Source organism: Cebus imitator, unplaced genomic scaffold (assembly GCF_001604975.1).
Source record: "Cebus imitator isolate Cc_AM_T3 unplaced genomic scaffold, Cebus_imitator-1.0 Scaffold316, whole genome shotgun sequence".
Classification (NCBI taxonomy): Eukaryota; Metazoa; Chordata; class Mammalia; order Primates; family Cebidae; genus Cebus; species Cebus imitator.
Genome location: NW_016107631.1, coordinates 156,468 through 176,296, shown reverse-complemented (window position 1 = coordinate 176,296; position 19,829 = coordinate 156,468). Strand labels below are relative to the sequence as shown.

The 19,829-nt window shown below is 54.1% G+C and overlaps 1 protein-coding gene and 1 long non-coding RNA gene across 3 annotated transcripts in view; one reads left to right on the top strand and one right to left on the bottom strand.

Annotated features, from left to right (window-relative positions):
• The window catches only part of CHRM1 (cholinergic receptor muscarinic 1), a 14,230-nt gene extending 6,948 nt beyond the window's left edge, over positions 1–7,282 (bottom strand). Inside the window, exons 1-2 of one of the 2 annotated variants that reach the window (XM_017503807.2) lie at positions 6,625–7,282; positions 6,080–6,171 (exon numbers count right to left, since the gene is read on the bottom strand). The gene's annotated coding sequence lies outside the window, so the exon portion shown is untranslated. The remainder of the gene's footprint in view (positions 1–6,079; positions 6,172–6,624) is intronic. The other variant, XM_017503806.2, reaches the window with a different exon arrangement.
• On the top strand, positions 5,459–18,097 carry LOC119467659. Its single transcript, XR_005196204.1, has 4 exons — positions 5,459–5,850; positions 7,999–8,170; positions 15,220–15,400; positions 17,982–18,097. It is a non-coding gene; the product is annotated as an uncharacterized LOC119467659 (long non-coding RNA).
• The last annotated feature ends 1,732 nt before the right edge of the window (positions 18,098–19,829 follow it).

The following is a 19,829-nucleotide window of genomic DNA, read 5'->3' as shown; positions in this document are numbered from 1 at the left end:
AAAAAAAAAAAAGAAGGCATTGTCTAGTCCAAGGTCTCCGGGTTCCTAGATTGGGTACTTCCTCTCATACCATACCTTCCTGGTAGTTTGGATCAGCTCTGTAGCCCTGGACCCTGGGCAAAGACCTGCAAAGGCTGAGGTAGACAAGAGGAGCTTGCTAGCCTAAGAGGCTGCACCCTACCCTGCTGCAGGGGCCTCTCATCTGCCTGGGTGTGGCACAGCCTTTAAAGCTTGACTTCTTAGGCCTGTTGTGCTGGCTCACACCTGTAATCCTAGCACTTTGGGAGGTTGAGGCAGATGGATCACTTGAGTTCAGGAGTTTGAGACCAGCCTCAGCAACTTGGCGAAACCCTGTCTCTACTAAAAATACAAAAATTAGCCGAGCGTGGTGGTGGGCGCTTGTGGTCCCAGCTACTTGGGAGGCTGAGGCAGGGGGATCACTTGAGCCCAGGAGTGATCTTGCAGTGAGCCAAGATCATGCCACTGTACTCCAGCCTGGGTGACAGAGTGAGACCCTGTCTCAAAAACAAAAACAAAAACAAAAACCCAAAGAACAAAAACTTCACTCCTTATACCTCTCAGCAGGCTAGGGCTAGGGTAAGGTGAATCAGGCATTTGCTTCCAATGCAAAATGTAACAGGTGTCCCAAAACTTAGTAATCAAGAAAATATTTTAATGTAATATTTACAAAAATGGAAGTTAATGCAAAAAAAAAAAAAATCCAAGATGAACAACATGTTAACGACAGGGTTCACCCTGCGCTTGCCCAGCCCTTTCTCACTCACCTCACCCTAATCTTGGCCCTGGTTCCAATAAAACTTTGTTTACAAATATAGGCAGCCAGCCTGTGGGCTGGAATTTGCTGTTTGATTTTAAAAAATATTATTATGATATTATTTCTCTTGATTGGTGAGTATTTTTATGCCTCCCTTGATTCACCCTAGTCCTGGTTTTGTAGTTCCCAGTTTTGGGTTTGAAGCTTGACGCTGACCCTTCCTGGCTGTGCGATCAGCAACCAGTCAACCTTTCATTCCCCTGCTGCCCTCATCCCCAGCTGATGGGGATGATGCTGTTCAGAGTGCCTGGCCCTGAATCAGTTAAAGAGTTAAAGGCTTGTTGTTATTCTGGTTTTTTTTTTTTTTGAGACGAAGTCTTGTTCCATCGCCCAGGTTGGAGTACAGTGGTGTGATCTCAGCTCACTGGAACCTCTGTCTCCTCGGTCAAACGGTCCTCCTGACTCAGCCTCCTGAGGAGCTGGGATTATAGGCTCCTGCCACCACACTCAGCTAAGTTTTGAATTTTTAGGAGAGACAGGATTTTACCATGTTGGCCAGGTTGGTCTCAAACTCCTGGCTCCAGGTGATCCACCCGCCTCGGCCTCTCAAAGTGCTGGGATTATGGGCACGAGCCACTGCACCCAGCCCTGTTGTTATTCTCTGTTCCTTCTCCTGATCCAACGCCCAGCCTCTTCCTACCATGCCCCTGCCCCTCCAGACCCCAGGCACAACCCTACTCTGGTTTCCAGTTTGCTCATCTGTAATGGAGGAGTTGGACAAGCCTGGTGTCTGGGAGATTTTACAGAGTCCTGAAACCAACAACTCGAGGCGCTGAACAGAAAGAACCCAAGTCCCTGAGGCAGGGCTGAAGGCTCACTTACATTTTCTCACTTGGGACTGGAAATGACATCAACTCAAGGTGGGAACATGGTGCCCATCACAAGGCTAGCTCTAACTTTGGTGAATTAAAAAATGCTTTCAGAACAGGGGTGCTTGCGAGAAGAAGTAACTTAAGGAGTCCTTGGAGGTGAGGACCTCTCCTAGAAGGGTCTTTGGAAGTGAGGAAGCCAGCAGTCTCTTGCCTAGATGTCTGGAGATCCCTTCCAAGTCTCCCATTTTTTTTTTTTTTCTTAGATGGAGTCTTGCTCTGTCCCCAGGCTGGAGTGCAGTGGCACTATCTCAGCTCACTGCAAACTTCGCCTCCTGGGTTCAAGTGATTCTCCTGCCTCAGCCTCATGAGTAGCTGGGATTACAGGAGTGTGCCACCATGCCCAGCTAATTTTTGTATTTTTAGTAGAGACGGGGTTTCACCATGTTGGTCAGGGTGGTCTTGAACTCCTGACCTTGTGATCTGCCCACCTCAGCCTCCCAAAGTGCTGGGATTACAGGCATGAGCCACAGTGCCCAGCCATCTCCCATTTTAATAGTCATATTGCTAACCACCGTAATTAATGCCTCCTGTATGCCAGGCACTTAATATGTATTATTTCCCTTGACCACAGGACAGCTCAGTGGACATCCAATGGGGGTCTCTATCTTTATATTAGAGATAAGGGCATTGATGCTCAGGGTGCAAAGTAGATTTCTGATGGACCAACAGAAGTGGTGGAAGTGGGATTCTCACCCAGATCTGCGGGTTCTGAGCCTGGGTTCTGTCCACCTCGGCAAACCCCCTCTGCCCCACCTATGCTGGATGAGGGCTGAGGCCTCTCACCTGGGACAGGTGGCAGGTAGAGAAGTCACCTGAGGTTCCAGAGAATTGGAACCTGGTTCTTGCCACCATCTAGATCTTCCACCCCCTATGACACAGCCAAAGAAAAGATCCATCAATGAAAGACTCTGCCTTTCCTCTATAATTAGAGGTCCTCACCCACTAGCCCTGTCTTGGACAGAGAAGGAGCTCAGGAGAAGGTTCCTGGAGACATGCTCTCGTCCCTGCTGCATCTAGTCCTTAGCTGTCGATTCGGGGCAATCTTCTACCTGTTCAAGGCTCCTGTGGGATCAGTGACATGGCGGCTGTGAAAGAACCTGGTTTCCCGGGATTGTGGCAGATCCCTGAGGAGACCAGCCCTGGGCTGAGGGTTAAGATATTAGGGGCTCAGGCCGGGCATGGTGGCTCACGCCGGTAGTCCCAGCACTTTGGGAGGCCAAGGCAGGTGGATCACCAAAGTTGGGAGTGTGAGACCAGCCTGACCAACATGGAGAAACCCCACCTCTACTACAAATAAAAAATTAGCCAGACGTGGTGGCGCATGGCCTGCAATCTCAGCTACTCAGAAGGCTGAGGCAGGAGAATCGCTTGAACCTGGGAGGCGGAGGTTGCAGTGAGCCGAAACTGTGCCACAGCACTCCAGCCTGGGCGACAGAGTGAGATTCTGTCTCAAAAAAAAAAAGAAGCCTTTAATAATATTACTAATACTCCTCATACATAAATAGTAGCAAAGAAAAATTACTAATATTAAAGTAACTGATATTTACTGACTGCGTACTATACACCAGACATGGCTCTAAGCATTATATACATAGACATTCTATACTTGATCTATCTACCTGTTACAACTCCTTATGAAATAGGTCCTGTTATCCTCAATTTGCAAAAGGCCTAACCTGAGGCTTCAAGGCCTGAAGGACCTTTCAGCTCATCAGTGATGCAATCGGGATTTGGATATAGGGCGTCTGTGTTGGAGACCAACCTCTCAAACCCTACTCCTGCTCTTGAGGGATGCGGGGTTTGTTAGCCTCCTTGCCCACTTCAACTAGCTCACCCAAGTCCTACTTTGAATCAGTTAACGATGAGCAATCGTCCTTCTTTCAGAATCTGGTGTTCTTGTTGCGTGGCAGTGTCTGTCGTGTATCTGTGTGACGTGTGTTAACAGCGCTGTGGGAAGAGGGTGGGTCTACTGGAGCTCTTTAAAGGGCAGGGTAGGGGCTGTGTCTGTCTCGTTCAATGCTTTCTCCCAGGGCTTGCACATAGTAGTTGCTCAATAAATACCTGTGGAATAAATGTACGCGTGTGTACTCAACTTCAGACCCTGGAGACTGAGGATGAGCCTGTTGGGGGTCAGGACCAGCTCCAGAGCATGGTCCAGAGGCCCTGCTTCTGTCTTGAGCTCCCACATCTCATCTGCTAGGTCCTGCTCCTCTGAATGAGGCTCTGCGTGGCTGGAGAGCTTAGGAGAAAACCAGCCAAGAGCATCCTTGTCTGTAAAAGGGACCAAGGAAACCTGCCTCGACTGGCTGCAGGGAAGCTAAGTGAGGTGGCAGGACAGACATAGACATGCCATGGCATTTGTCTCCGGGGTAAGGACAATGTTAGCCTGGGCTCAAAGGGTTAAGGGATGAGGTCAGAGCCTTTATTGCAGCAGGCCAGACTGCTGACTGCCAGTGCCCAGGACCAATCCCCAGGGGCTGGGGATCTGCCTTGTGAGAGGAACTGGGAGGGGAGAGAACCACTGGAGGCAGCAGGGAAAGAGAAATGGGGAGAAGGATTCCTGAACGCCAGGCTTTTCTGAACTTACCACTGGCCAGGGAGTACCGGAGGGGAGGGAGAGAATGAGGGGATGCCGGGAAGAGATTTAGGAGGGAGGAGCGGAGCCATCTTGTGATTCTGGGCCTGGAAGCTGGTAGTGTGCTGGTTAGGGAGAGGGGACAATATTGGGGAGTGGGAGTTCTGCAGAGGGGCTGTGGGGTTGGGCACCTGAGGCCACACATATGCAATGAGGAGGGCACTCCTTCTGGCCAGGCCTCCTCTCTGGTCCCTTCTGCTAGGGCCTGAACCCAGAAGCCAGCCATGCGAGGCAGCTCTCCCCTTGGGGTTAACTTTTATCTGATGGTAGCTTTTGACCCATTAAGGTGCACAAAACTTCCACCCCTGATGCCTGGCTTTGGGAATGAGGGAGGAAACAAATAGAATTGATCATGTTTCTTTAGGCTCAACAGTTGCCATTGGAAGGGCCAACTAGCGTTGTGGAGGGCAGCAGCCATCAGTTAAATGCTACATAAAACGCACCGCTTAGCCGGAAGAGGAGCATCAGCCCTGGAATCACTGCCAAATTTGCTCCCCCATGATGGATCTTAAGCAGTTGCCTGACTTTGGCCAGTCCATGCCAGAGCCTGGGCATGAGCAGCTGGACCCTAGACCTTATTCTGCCAGTGTGGCATCAGAGGTGCTGGGTCCCTCATCCTCTAATCTGAGTGCCCCCTGCTCCTGGCTCCTTGCACTCCTCTCCTCATTTCCTTTCTTCTTTCTCCCTCCCTCCTCCATCCCTGTAGGCATCACCATGGCACCACAGCAGAGCAGAAACCCAGCGCAATTCACCCACCTCTCCCCGCCTGCTGGGAGCCCAAGCTTCTGCCTCTCAGAGCTGGCTGCACCCCCTGCTCTCCCACCCCATCTTCCTGCTCATGGAGGCGGCAGCGCAGCGTTGTGCTAAGGATGCGGAGAAGGGGTCCAAGCCCCCTTCTCTGACCATAAGCATGTCCTTTGCCCTTTCTCAGCCTCAGTGCCTCTGTACCATGGAAAGGCTCCTTTCTAGTCTGCCATGACCTTTGTTTAGCCCCTTCTTGACACTTTGGACTCCCATTACACTTCAGGATCCAGCTCTCAGAACTCCAACCGCCAGCTGTCAGCTGTGAGCCAAGACTCACATCTTCTGCAGCCCATTTCCCTGCCTCCTCCCCTTTGATATCTCAGCAGCGATAGTGACTGCAGCTTGCCTGGCGGCTGAGGTCAGAGGGCAGAGAACTCTCATCTGACAGACAGCGCGGTGAACAGCTGAATACCCCTGGCAAGGAGACTGCCTGGCTGTGGGAGACTGCCCGGCTCCTTCCAACCAGTTGGGCAGGGGTCTTACATCAGTCTGGGGGGAGCTGCAGGTGTGTTTTGTGCAAAGAGGTGAACCCCTCTAACCCCTCTTCATTGGCTCTGATAACCTCTAAGCTGCAGATGTCGGAATGAGCTATGAAAGCTGACGACCCCCTCCCCAGCTGGCCTGCCCAGGAGCTGTCAGCTCTACAAGAACCAGAGTTCCTGGCCCCTAGTCCTTCCCCACATTGTGCAGTGTGGGGTTACTGGGTGAGTACCTGGCATGGGTGCCCACTGGTATCCATGCATTGCCTGGATGTAGGACTGAGACCCGCCCTGGGGGAGCCCAACATACTAGAAACATAAAGAGGGTCCTCTGGGCCCCTGCACACTTCAGGGCCACGTTCCCTGGCCAGGGTGGCCATCCAAGCCCATTTGTCCCCAGAGAGCCCTGAGGCTCTTTGCCTGGTCTCCTGCTGGCTTCTGGCCCGACACCCACCTTGACTTCCAGCTTCTCTGTCTGGCCAGCAGCCTGATTCAGTCCATCTCGGGGGAGCTGAGGTGGATGGGGATGGTGGGTTTCAGGGTGCCCTGAGAGAGGAGAGGAGGAGGTTTTGGGACTGGGACCCCCATAAAAAGGGGGGTCAACTTCCCACAGGCTGCTGGTGGCAAGGGCTGCTTCCTGGCCCCTTGCCCTTCCACTCTGCCCCTAGGGTGCTGGGGGCTCTGCTTGCTACCAGGCAGCCTCATCCCTTCTGGGCCTCAGGTCCAGTTTCCTGAGGGGGTCTCCATCTCCTCTGCCAGCTGAAGCCCAGAAAAACATTAGATATATCCACTCAAAGCTAGGAGGCGGGTGTTCAGAGCAGCCAATGTGCAATGCTACAGAGTCCCCTTGCCCTCTAGACCCCTCCCTGGCCCCCTCCTATCTCTGGGGGTCCATCCCTATTTCCATCTCATCCTGGTCCCTGCCCTCCCCCACTCCCCAGGACCCTCCTACCCTTCAGCTCAGTGCGGCCCCTCCCAAACCCTCCCAAATGTACTCACCATGGGGCTGAAGAGGGGTCTGTAGGGTCCTCAGCCCCACTGCCTCCCTGGGGGCCGGCGGCGTCTCCAGGGACCCAAACACCTGGCTCCCGGGGGGAGCTGCGCCCTGTGCTGGCAGCGGGAGAGGCACAGCCAGTGATTGGCATGTCCCACCCCCTGGCACGCCAGCCTTAGGGGGGAGGGAGAAAGGGAAAGAGAGGGAGGGAGGAAAGGGAGAAAAGGAAGGGAGGGGAGCTGGAGGGAAGCCTCAGGCAGCGTCTGGGGTTGGACTAGGTTCTGGAGTGTGCCCCCCTCCTCCACCAGGGCACCCAGTTTGAGCCCCAAGACGGAGGAGGAAGGACATGAGGAAGGCGAGCCCAGGAAGGCTAAAAGTCCAGGACGGGAGAGAAGGCGGATACAGGGAGACAAACACCCACACCCACTGCACAGACCCGGCGGCACACACACACCCTCACAAAGGCACACTGTTTCCTCAGGCTTCTTCCCCCCACCCAACCTTAGAGCCCTCAACCCATGTGCACCATGCCCCAACACACATGCCCCTATATTCACATGCCTGCTTCCCTTGCATACATGCCCTCCCCCCTGCACACGCCCACGCACCCACCCACCCAGCTACACACCCTGCTCTTCCTCCCTGCTGCGAGAGAGCTAGATTCCTTCTGTTTGGAAATGACACATTGGGTCTCACGTGAGAGGCTCCAACTTGGAACAGACCCAGAGGGCTGGTGCACCCGCCCAGGGGCTGAGCGAACGTGCCCATGTGCTGGGCTCTGTGATCCAGCGTTGGTTTCCGCGCAGCCCCTTGTGAGGGTATATGGGTGTCTGCTTCTCAGGGATGAGGAGGGGACCAGGTGCCTGCCCCATGTGCAGCTGAGTGCCCCGCATGTGTGTGTCCCTGTGTACTTGTGTCACCATGCAGCCTGTGTAAACGCAGGTGTGCCCTATCGTTCTGGAGCAGGACGCATGTGCACACGTGTGTCTGTATTTGATGAGTGGCTGAGTGTTACCCAACTGTGGAACTTGCTAATTCTGACAAGGGAGGCAGCCTCTACCTGCCTGCTCCACCCCAAGCTTCCACTTGGAAGACAGACAGACAGACAGGCCGAGAGACAGCTCTCCTCCCAGCTTGTCAAACTCTGTCTTCCCTGACTCCCACTCAGGGCTCACAGGTGTGTACCTGGGAGGAGATGAGCCCTCCTCCCCATCTCCCTCAGCCCTACTGCTAGGCCAGCATCTCTCCCTTCCAGGTTGGTTTGGATTTCTGTGCTGAGCTTCCTCAGAGACAGAACCTCTGGGGATGGGGGGCGGGAGGGGAGGCGGGTCCGTTTGCCATAGAGACCTGGGTCCTGAACCGCCTCCGTTTGTCCCTAGAGACCTCCCCAGAAGCAGGCTGGGGAGGAGAGTTGGAGGCTTCAGGGACTGCCTGCTGGGGCTGCTGTATTCTTTACCCCACTGGGCTGCGCCGATGTCCTGGGGTGAGAAGCAGGAAGGAATGGGACCATCAATATCCCCATTTTGTAGTTGAGAAAACTGAAGAGCAGAGGTGTGATGAACGTGGTGGCAGGTGTTTGGACTGGGCCCCTTGGCTCTAAGCCCAGGGCTCTGGAGTCTGGGGTAGGGGTTTCCCCTACCCATTTTCCCACCAAGGACCCCCGCCAACGGTGATGCCTGAGGGTAACCTGGTGCTTTCTCACCCAGAAGCCCCTTTGGCCAATGGAGCCAAGTGGAGCTGAAACCGGAGTTCCTGGGGTTTGCCACTGGAGTTCCTGGGGTTTGGTCAGCAGCTACTGGTGGGCACACGTGGCAGGTACATGTGGGGGCATCTGTGCTTCTCAAAGCCAGCTGGGGCTCCAGCAGGCACCCAGTCCTCCTCCCTGCCGAGGCCAAGCAGAGGCTGCAGCTTGGAGAGAAATGTAAGTGAGCATCCCCCTTCCCTCCCAGGGTCACCCAGACCGTCAGCGTTGGGTCAGAACTTGACCAGTCCCTGCCCTTGGGCGCGGACTCCGGATGCCCCCTGCTGGGCTGCCCTGGGTTTGCCGCTGCGCTTACGCGGCGCGGTGGGGCTGCGTGTACTTGTGCGCGTACACGTGGCTCAGTGTGGGGGTGTTAGGCCTCCACGCTCAACATCCATTTCCGAGTCTGAATCAGGCTCCCTCTTTGCCACCTCCCCCCAATCTCCTTGGTCTCCCTCTTCTCTTCTCCCACCGCCTCTGCACACGTCCCTTTAGAAATAAAAACACTTATTTTGTGGGCGGGTGGGGAGGGTGTCCAGCTTTCCCCTGCCTCCTCCTGAGTGCCCCCCTCTGTCCCACGCGGCTTCCTTTTAAAGTCTGTGCAGTCGCGGAGGCAGGGGGATGGCGCCCCCCCTCCACTTACTGTATCACTCTTCTGACTTCCCCGCCCGGACTTGGCTAGGTCCCCCTTATCAGTGGGGAAACTGAGGCAGGAGGGGAGAGGAGAGGTAGGGCCGGGAGAAGCGCTCCCGCCCGGCTAGCTCACCACCCCCGCACCCGCGCCCGATTTAGCCGCAGGGAGGCTGGGAACATTGTCTTTATTTTAAGCCGCCGAGTGCGGCACGAACGCGGCTGCTCGCGACAAAGGGCTTCTTGAAGAGGCTGCAGGCAGCGCACGTGGGGCTTTGGCCCCGCCCCCGCGCGACCCCCTCCAGTTCTCCCCCCATCTCTGGCTGGGTCGGGTAGGGGCTGACTCTTGGGTCTCTGCTCCTGCTGGTTGCTATTTTTGGTCGCTTCGCCGAGAATTCACTCCTTAGGCTACCGAGGGAACGTGGAGTCGCCATTGCGCGGCTTGGCCCCCTTCTCGGCCCCTTACTGTGGAGGAGGAGAGTGCCCTGCGTGCGAATTCAGCTTGGCATTTTCCTAGCTGAAGCGGCCTGAGAAAGTTAGGCCCCCTCTGTAGGTCTCAGTTTCTTCATCTATGACAAGAAAATAAATAGAAATACCTTCCTGATCAGGTTGTTTGACGGGTTAGTTGAGCTTCTGCAGGTAAAACGTGGCACGTGCATCTGCAAAAAGTGAAAGCCATCATTGCCCTTTTTTTTTTTTTTTTTTTTGATTCAGGGTTTCGGTCTGTCGCCCAAGCTGAAGTGCAGTGTCGCGATCAGAGCGCACTACAATTGCCTCCCGGGCTCAAGCGATCCTCCTCTCACTGCAGCCCTTCCCTCCACCCACCTCTACCCGCGCGCAGCCTCCCCTCCACCTCAGAGTAGCTGGTACTACAGGCGCGCGCCACCCCTCCCGGCTTAAAATTTTTTTTTCAATTGACGGGGCTTCACCCTGTTGGCCAGGCTGGTCTCAAACTCCTGAGCTTAAGTGATCCGCCTGCCTCCGCCCCTCTTGGTATCCCAAAATGCTGGGATTACTGAGCCAACACGCCAGGCTGTTATTTATAACACGTTTCGAGCACCTACTACGTGTCAGGAACTACTAAGTGCTCTATATTCTTTTTTTGAGACAGGGTCTCACTCTGTCGTCCAGACCGGAGTTCAGTGGCATGATCTCGGCTCACCGGTAACCTCTGCCTCCCCGGCTCAAGCGATTCTCCTACCTCAGCCTCTTCAGTACTGGGATTACAGGCGCTCACCACTACCCGCCAGCTAATTTTTGTATTTTTAGTAGAGACGGGGTTTCTATGTTGACCAGGCTGGTCTCCAACTCCTGATCTCAAATGATCCACCCACCTTGGCCTCCCAAGGTGCTGGGATTACAGGCCTGAGCCACCACAACCGGCCTCTATATTCTTTAACTTCTCACAACTCTAGGAGGGAGGTTCCATTATTCCCATTTTACAGATGAGTAGATTTACAAGCGGCGTGGGTCCCTGTGGTTTCGTGGAGGCTGCGATCAGTGAGCCTGGAACCATCCTAAGGCTGAGCACCGGCTGCAGTTCTGGGGATGGCAGGACTGTGGGACAGCGTTATTTATTTACTTATTTTTGAGATCAAGTCTTGCTCTGTCACCCAGGCTGGAGTACAGTGTCGCAATTTTGGCTCACTGTAACCCCTGCCTCTGGGGTTCAAGAGATTCTCCTGCCTCACCCTCTCGAGTAGCTGGGACTACAGGAGCGAGCCACCACAGTTAGCTAATTTTTGCATTTTTAGTAGGGACAGGATTTCTCCATGTTGGCCAGGATGATCTCGATTTCTTGACCTTGTGATCCGCTCGCCTCGGCCTCTCAAGAGTGCTGGGATTACAGGCAGGAGCCACCGCGCCGGGCCGGGACAGCATTTTTAAGAGTCTCAGGGTCGGGCAAGGCCGCAAGTGGGTGGAGGAAGGAAGTGAACAGGCTCCGGGAGTGCGCTGCAGACCTTGAGTGTAAATCTTCACCCTCGGTTTTAATCCGTGTCGGAAACTCAAACCCAGCTAAATGTGTCACTTTTACGACGCTGCTTCCTCTGGCCTGGGGCAACCTGCATTCGAGCCCAGGTGGGAGGCAGAGGGTCGGCCTGAGGGCTCCGCTCCTTGCCTCTTCACCGTCAATGGCCTCAGGCCCTCAACTTCGTCTTTCCTCGCCATACTCTCCCCCCAGGACTCCAGGAGAGACTAATTCCCAGATTTAAAACAAGAAACTCAAATCCAGGGCGGGGCCGCGGAAAGAGCTGGCCCAGCAAGCGGTCCCCAGAGCCCCCGCTGTCCGAGGCAAGAGCGGACGCGGCCACAGCAAAGGCATCTTATTGGGACAGGAAATCGGGATTTTCCGAGTCCTGTTTCCAAGTCGAGGCCTTGTAGACGCTTCGCCTTTCCTCCCCTACCACGTGCTGGGTGCCGGAGGGCAGGGGGAGTGCGGGGAAGCGGCCCCACTTTCCCGCCCCAAGTCTTGAGGGCAGTTCCCGAAGAAAAGATGGGTTTGGGGCGGTCGCGAGCGCGTCGCCTCGCGTGTTTTCCCGCGGCCCCCCAGTCCTTACAGCCCGGCAGGAGACTCCCCTGAGTTGACTCTGCGTCCGGGGTCGGGCCAGGTGCTGGGAACTGAGGGATCGCCACATGGTGTTTCGGACCCCCGGCTGGACCGGGCCGTGGAGGGGAGCTGCGTTCCCATATGGCATCCCTAACTGTCCTCGGTCCCTGCCTATGAGGACACCATCTGGAAGTCCAGGCCACTGGCTGCCACCCTGGAGCTGGATGTGCCGCGGACTTGCGGCCCCGACCGAGAAAGCAGGCGCCTTCCCCCGCACTATGGAAGCTCGCGCCACTCGCTGCCTGAAACACCTGATTCACGGGGTCGACCCTGCTTCGCTAGGTCGTCTGCGGACCCTGGGCTCCCAGTTTTCCGCTGCAGGGTGGACGAGCCCTGGCCCAGGCGGGTGTAGGTCCTCCGTGAAACTGCTGGAGCCCCGTGGAACTTCGGACGGGATATTTGGGGTCAGAGCAGGTCCAGTCTCAAGGGAACCCCCAACTCTGCACAGTGGAATCCGCTCGCCCAGTGTCGTGGCACCAGGATCCCCTGCTTCCAGCCCGGCAAAGTTCCACCCTTCCTTCCCTTGCCCGCTTCCTCCCTCAGTTCCCTGGACGCCCGATCCTCGAGTGCCCCCCACCCAGGCGGAGGCCAAAGCTTGAAGCCCAGATGGCGAGGGGTGAGTGGGAAGACGCCGGGCGAGTGGAGCCTCAGCCGGGTTCCTTTACTTGAGACCCTCTCAGGCACCGCAAGTATCCCCGAGGCACCGAGAGGTTCAGTAACCTGTCCAAGGTCACACAGCGAGTAGGTGCCAGAGTCAGGCCAGTAGAATTCCAATCATTGCTTTTGCCCGGATCCTAAAGCTCCCCCCAATGTCAAATGTGCTCGCTTCTCCGAGAGACCCTCGCCACAGCGCAGGCGCCGTAAGTACGTCGGTGGGTCGGGAGCTGCACTTCGCCCTCCTGGCCTGCAGAGACGAGAACCTTTGTTGATTGGCTCCCAGGGGTTATGCGCCTCAGTCCTGGGGCCGCTCCCGTGACGCACACGACCCTCCACGTCCCCGCCGCGGCTCCTAGCGGCCCATCCAGCTCTGTGCCTAGGAGGGGCCGGACGAGGGGCTGGAGTGCCTGGGCGGGGACGGGGGCCTCCTCCCCTTCTCCGGGAGAGAAATAACAGCACTTATACCTCCTTCTTGCCACCGTGCAGGCCTTTTGTTGGCTGGGGTGGGTAAGGGGTTGTGCACAGCTAACGCTAGGAAAGCGATAGGAGCTGGCTGCCCTGTCTTTATTGAGGGATTGCTCCTGGCTACCGCATTCATAGCATCTTTGCGCGCACCTTCTCATTTAATCTTCACGACTGCTCCACGACATAGGCACGGTTACGGTCCCCATTTTGCAGACAGAAAACAGGCCCAGGGAGGTTAGGTAACAATCTGCCCTCTTAAGCCCTGCCCGGTTTGCAGGTTTTGCCCCCAGCTTGGAGCCTAACTAGCTGAGAACACTGCTGACTGTAAGAGGGAGTTTCCTGGGAAATTGCTAAATCGATGTCTCCTGCAGTCCTTTGTTTTCTGGTCCCATCATATTAACAAACACTTGCATAGCACCAGCAATCTGCTGTCCCCCTTCTCAGTGTTTTACATGTTTTAACTCATTTAATTTTCGGAATAACCCAACAAAGCATGTAGAATTATTATTCCCATTTTACAGATGAAGAAACCGAGGCACAGAGAGGTTCAGTGACCCGTCCAAGGTCACACAGCTAGTACATGCCAGAGCCAGACCAGTCGACTTCCAATCATTACTTTTGCCCCTATCCTAAAGGTTTCCCAAGTCTCAATGTCAATGTATCCACATCACCTCCTGCCACCTTCTCCTCTTCTGGCTCCCACTGTGGGGCAATCAGCTTTTTTGCTAGGACCTGACATGACCCTGGCCCCACAGCCCCCCTTCCCCGCCCCCTTGGCGCCTCCTGCCAGTCCCATTGCTGACGGAGGCCTGACCAGGGCAGAGATTGATGAGGATGAGAGGATCTCCTAGGCCGCCTGTTTACTCTGCCGGCCGGCTCACGCAGTAATTAACAGGGACAATCGAGTTAGGACCTGAGCTCTGCCGCTGGAGGCTGGAGGCTGGGGCAGGGGGAGGGGCCTGCTGCCTAGAGCCTCTGCTCCCTGGGGATCTTGGGCAAGAAGCCCTTTGAGGAGACGGAGAATGAGCAGTGCCCGGCCAAAGGGGACGGGATGCAGGTAGACAATGTTCCCTGTCCTTCTTGCCCCCGTCCCCTTTCCACAGAGATAGTGGGGCTAGACAAGGTCTGCTCCAGACCTTTCCAAGGACGGAAGGAATGAAGGAAGGAGGAAAGCTTTTCCCAAAGGGCAATCTCTCAACAGGAAATGGTAGCTATGCAGGGAGACAGGGAGGAGCCTGCCGGGTCTGCCTGGGGTTTGGATGGCTGGGGATGAGCCTCCTCACTTGTGTCTCTATGTCTTTCCCCCAGGCGTGAACAAAATTCTCTCCTGAGCACATGCCCAGCCTGCTCTAGTTTTCTTGTTATAACAGCCTAGCTTGGAGGAACACATGAAAAAAAGCCCAGCCCCAGCTGTGGCCCTCCTTCTGGGGACCCTTTGTTCCCTTGCCCTGCATTCAGGGGACAGGTCACCAGAATTTTGCTAGTTTAAAAACCACACAGTGCAGCCGGGCTTGATGGCTTACACCTGTAATCCCAGCACTTTGGGAGGCTGAGGTGGGCAGATCATAAGGTCAAGAGATGAGACCATCCTGGCCAACATGGTGAAACCCTGTCTCTGCTAAAAATACAAAAATTAGCTGGGCGTGGTGGCATGTGCCTGTAGTTCCAGCTACTTGGTAGGCTGAGGCAGGAGAATCGCTTGAGCCCAGGAGGTGGGGGTTGCAGTGAGCCGAGATCACGCCACTGCACTCTTGCCTGGCGACAAGAGGTAGACTCTGTCTCAAAAACAACAACAAAAACAAAAAACAAAAAACAAAAAACCAAATCACACAGTGCAGCCCCATAGCATGTCCTGCCTCCTCCATACTGGTAATGAAGCTCCATCCTAAGGGGTCAGACTGGAGTCTATGCCCGGCGCTGTGCTCAACACTGGGAAGGGAACAGGAGAAACCAGAGCCCAGAAACCATGGGGCTTACGAGCTTGCTGGGGAGACAAAATGATTTTGGGAAAGGTATTAGGGCACACTGGAGCCCATACATTTCCCAGGAACAGGATAGAAAGGTGAGGGAAGGTGGAAGGATGGTCAGTAGAAGCCAGCCCTGTGCGGAGGGTGCAGGCCTGCCCAGGGAGGGTGATCCGGTTTTGGAGGCTGTGTAGTATGTCAGGGCACCAGACTGAGTCGAGTCATGGGGCTCTGTCTAGCACCTTGTAGAAGAGGAATCACGGCCTGTCTCCCATCCTCAGTGGAGTTATCTGTACATGGAGTGGAGATGGAGGTGGGAGGGGCTAGGTAGCCCAAATGGGCTCTCCCAGCTCTGATGTTCCTTGAAGATGGGACACCCGGGGTTTGACTCCATTCTGTGTCCTGGCAGATCCCTCTGTTCTCTGAGCTTCAGTTTTTCTGAAAGTAAAATGGGAGCTCAGGTAGCCCAGTGTTCCTCAGTCTATTTTGTGGATGTTACTAGGTGTTAGTTATTTTATTTTATTTTTTAAAACAGGCCTCTGTGATGAAATGGGAACTTTCTTTACTGCAGGAACCTCGCCATGCAAATAAATGGCAAATGTGCATTGAGAGTCTCTGAGAGGCAAAGAGAACGATCAGCATTTCCCGAACTTATTTCACCACAGGATCTTTTTTCACATGGAACGTCTTATAGGACTGGCTTCTGGGGAACACAGGTGAGTCACTCTGAACTGGCTTCTCTAGAAAACCTCCAGCTCTGGATCGGGCACGGTGGCTCATGCCTGTAATCCCAGCATTTTGGGAGGTGGAGGCAGGCCGATACGAGGTCAAGAGATCGAGACCATCCTGGTCAACATGATAAAACCCCGTCTCTACCAAAAATACAAAAATTAGCTGGGTGTGGTGGCGCTTGCCTATAGTCCCAGTTGCTCAGGAGGCTGAGGCAGGAGAGTCGCTTAAACCTGGGAGGTGGAGGTTGCAGTGAGCTGAGATCGTGCCAGTGCACTCTAGCCTGGCGACAGAGCAAGACTCCCTCTCAAAACAACAACAAAAAACATAAATAAAGTTTATTAAAAAAAAAAAAAAAAGAAAACCTCCAGCTCTGCTGTGATAGTTTTAGGCACTGCCCATCACCCATTGGGCCTCTACTCCTGCCCCCTTGAAGGATTCTTTTCTCTGGCCCCAACCTTTCCTGGACACTGCCCACCTCTGGGCCCCTTACTGTACTCTCTTTAGGGAGCCCTTCCTTTTTTTTTAAATTTTTTATTTTATTTTATTATTTTTTTTTTAGAGACGGGGTTTCGCCATGTTGGTCAGGCTGGTCTCAAACTCCAGATCTCAGGTGATCCACCCGCCTCGGCCTCCCAAAGTGCTGGGATTACAGGCGTGAGCCAGTGCGCCCAGACTGAGGGAGCCCTTCCTGTGCCTGGCTTCCTGGGACCTCCCTGGCTCAGCCCTGTAGAGGGCTCCACTTCATTTAGCCGTCCCTTCCCTGGTGCTTTCCAGTTCCCAGAGGACCTGAGGGACACGGTCTGGGCTCTTCCGGCAGGGTCAGTGTGATGGCCACCCTCAGCCCCAGTACATGGTTTTCTGGTTCCTAATCCCAGACCCCAGTCCCAAGTTCCCCAGGCTTAGCTTCAAGCCTCGCTCTCCAACTCGCAATCCACAGACCTCATTCCCTAACCCCTACATGAGGCCTCCAGCCCCAAGTCTCCTGCCTCCCCGCTCCAAGTCTCCTGCCTCCCCGCTCCAGGCTCCTGCACCTTAATCTGCAGCTCAAGCCCTAGTCCCACTACCCACCCGTGGTGCCCAGTCTTCCTCTCCAAAGCAGTTTCTGAGATTTTGGGTTCTAGAGGGTTAATAGGCAGCCTCTTTCCTCTCTCCAGCTGCAGCTGCAACCTACTTGGTTTTTGGGCCTGAGCCAGGGGCCTGGGCCAGAGGAGAGCAATTGAGCATATTGGCTGAGTGAAGGGTGCATCTCAGGAGTCGAGGACAAGTATTACAGTAACACTGCCCCCAACCCCCCAGACTGGTTCAAGGTGAGGGAACCCCTTAGAGACAAAATTACAGGTTATGAATAGAAAATTCTAGTGAGGTAAGTGGTGGGAGGTGGGGGTTGGGGCCAAGGGCAGGGTAAGAAGACAGGAGAGGGATGGGGTGGTAAACCTGGTCCAGCCAATGGTCCTAGATGGTGCTGGGGATAGGGTCTGCCATGGGTGTCCTAGCTGGGGAATCTCTAAAGAACCATTTTACAGATGGGGAAGCTGAGGCCCTGTGACTTGCCAAAGGCTAACCCAAAATTGTCTCCTCATATCATGATCTCCATGTGCAGTTCCAAAGTGCTTTTTCTTCAGCACTTCCTCCTTCTAGAAATACGTGCTGTGCTCAGCCTCTGGGGATACCCCCTCTTGGGTCTCTTCCTACTCCCTCAGCTGTTGTTCCATGTTCTCTTTTTTTTCTTTTTTTGAGATGGAGTCTTGCTCTGTCACCAGGCTGGAGTGCAGTGGCGGGATCTTGGCTCATCGCAACCTTCGCCTCGCGGGTTCAAGTGATTCTCCTGTCTCAGCCTCCTGAGTAATTGGGATTACAGGCATGGGCCATAACACCCAGCTCATTTTTGTATTTTTAGTAGAGATTTTAGTAGAGATGGGGTTTCACCGTGTTAGCCAGGATGGTCTCGATTTCTTGACCTTGTGATCTGACCACCTCGGCCTTCCAAAGTGCTGAGATTACACGCATGAGCCACTGCACCCGGCTTGTTCCATATTCTTCTTTGCTGATGTTCTTTGCCATCCTGCTATAAACTTTGGAGTGTCTGGGCTCAGTGTTTGGACCTTCTTACCCACTTTCCAGGTGAACTTGTGCCACCCACACACTGATGACTGTGTGTCTGTCCCAGGCTCTCCTCTGAACACCTGCCTTGTATATCCAATACTTCCTCCTCTGTAAAATGGAATTAATATTAGTAGCTGTACATCCCAGGCCATGATGAGGATTAAATGAGTTTAGACGTGTAAAGTGTTGGAAGAGTGCTTGGCTCAGAGTAAGCACTACGGCTGGAGCTATGATTGTTATCATCACTGTCATTATTGCTGCCTGCCAGCTCCATTTGGATGTGTGGAATCATCTCAGTCAGTCATGACTCATCCCAAACCCCAAGCTTGCTCTATCCGCAGCCTTGCCCATCTCAGCAGGTGGCAACCCGGTTCTTTCAGCAGCCCAGGCCGAAAACCTTGGAGTCACCCTCCACTCCATTCTTTCTCTCACATGCCAAATCTAACCCATTTGAAAATCCAGAGTGCAACACTGATCTTGCTAGTGGATTACTGTAATCTCTCACCTGGATCACCGTCTCAGGCCCATCGCCCTTCTACAGCGTGAATGCTGAAGGCAGCATTCCGAACGTTCCTTTTGACAGGTAAGTTATATCCTGTCTCTCTTCTGTTCAAAATGCTCTGACAACTCTCCAGCTTTTTCAGAGTATAGTTTGAGTCCTTATCATGACCTGCAAGTCCCCGTAGGAGCAACCCCTGCTTCCTCCTTAGCTTCTTTTCCTACCTCTGACTCCTCACTGCTGTTCTCAGCCACACTGGCCTTGTGGTTCCCAGAACCTGCCAAGCACTTTCCTGCCTCAAGGACTTTGTACTAGTGTTATCTTTGCTCAAGTAATAAATAAACAAACCATCAGGTTTCTACAAGATAAAGATTATGATAGAGATCATGCAGGGTTTGGGAGTTGGGGCAGTGGGCACATAAAGTGGAGCCCAGAGAGCCTGGCGGGGGCTAGTCCTGAAAGTCACTGAACGTCCCGTGGCCGCATGTGGTAGCTCATGCCTGTAATCCCAGCACTTTTGGATGCTGAGGCGGGCAGACCACGAGGTCAAGAGATTAAGACCATCCTGGCCAACATGGTGAAACCCCATCTCTACTAAAAATACAAAAATTAGCTGGGTGTGGTAGTGCGCACCTGTAGTCCCAGCCACTTGGGAGGCTGAGGCAGGAGAATCACTAGAACGTGGGAGGCGGAGGTTGCAGTGAGCGGAGATTGCATCACTGCACTCCAGCTTGGCGACAGAGAGAGACTTCGTCTCAAAATAAAAAGGTCACAATGTCCCTTACACAGTGGGCAGCTGAGGAAGGGGTGTGTGTAGGGCAGGGTGGGACTAGGGTGAGGTGAAGTGCAAATTTAAGAGGATGCCAAAAAACTCAACAATCATGATAAATAATATTTATTGCAGTATTTTTAAAATAAAAATGCAAAAGTTCAGGATGAACAAAATATCAAACTTTCAGTTAAAGACTGGATCAGGATCAGGCATGGTGGGTCATGCCTGTAATCCTAGCACTTTGGGAGGCTGAGGCGGGTGGATCACCTGAGGTCAGGAGTTCGAGACCAGCCTGGCCAACATGGCGAACCCCCCTGCTCCTGTCTCTACTAAAAATACAAAAAAATTAGCTAGGTGTTGTGGCAGGAGCCTATAATCCCAGCTACTCCAGAGGCTGAGTCAGGAGAATTGCTTGAACCCTGGGTGGGGGTCGGGGGGAGCTGGGGCAGAGGTTGCCACGAGCCGAGGTTGTGCCACTTCACTCCAGCCTGGGCAAAAGAGTGAAATTCCATCTAAAAAAAAAAAAAAAAGACTGGATCAGGCAGGGCTCAGACAGGAGAGGTAAGTCCATGTGGTGCTTCTCTGTTTCACTCATTCCATGCTGGTGTTGGCCCTGGACTGCAGGCCAGTGACTCAAGATCCTTCTGGGATTGTGGGAGGATATACTAGACAGGGACACCAAGCAATGGGCCAGGGAGAAATCAGGTGGAGAAGCCTGGCCCAGGGGAGGCCAGTGGGCTGGACGAGATGTCCTTGGCCTGTGAAATGATATTAGCGAGTCTTGGTGAGGTAATGAACAGAAACTCTGTGCCTGGTGGTGGTGCAAGTTTGGCTGAGAGGCAGTTAAAGACTAGGGAGGCGTGGGGCAACAGGGACGGGGTGGGGCCACGTGGAAGAAGGGGCACTCACCTGGCTCAGGTTGAAGATTGCCCTGAATCAGCCATCTGATCAGGAAGTGAAGCTGCAGCAGGTGAAGAAGCTGAGAGAGAAGGTTGTGCAGATCCTCGATTTCTCACCTGAGGTGGGACCAGGGGAATGG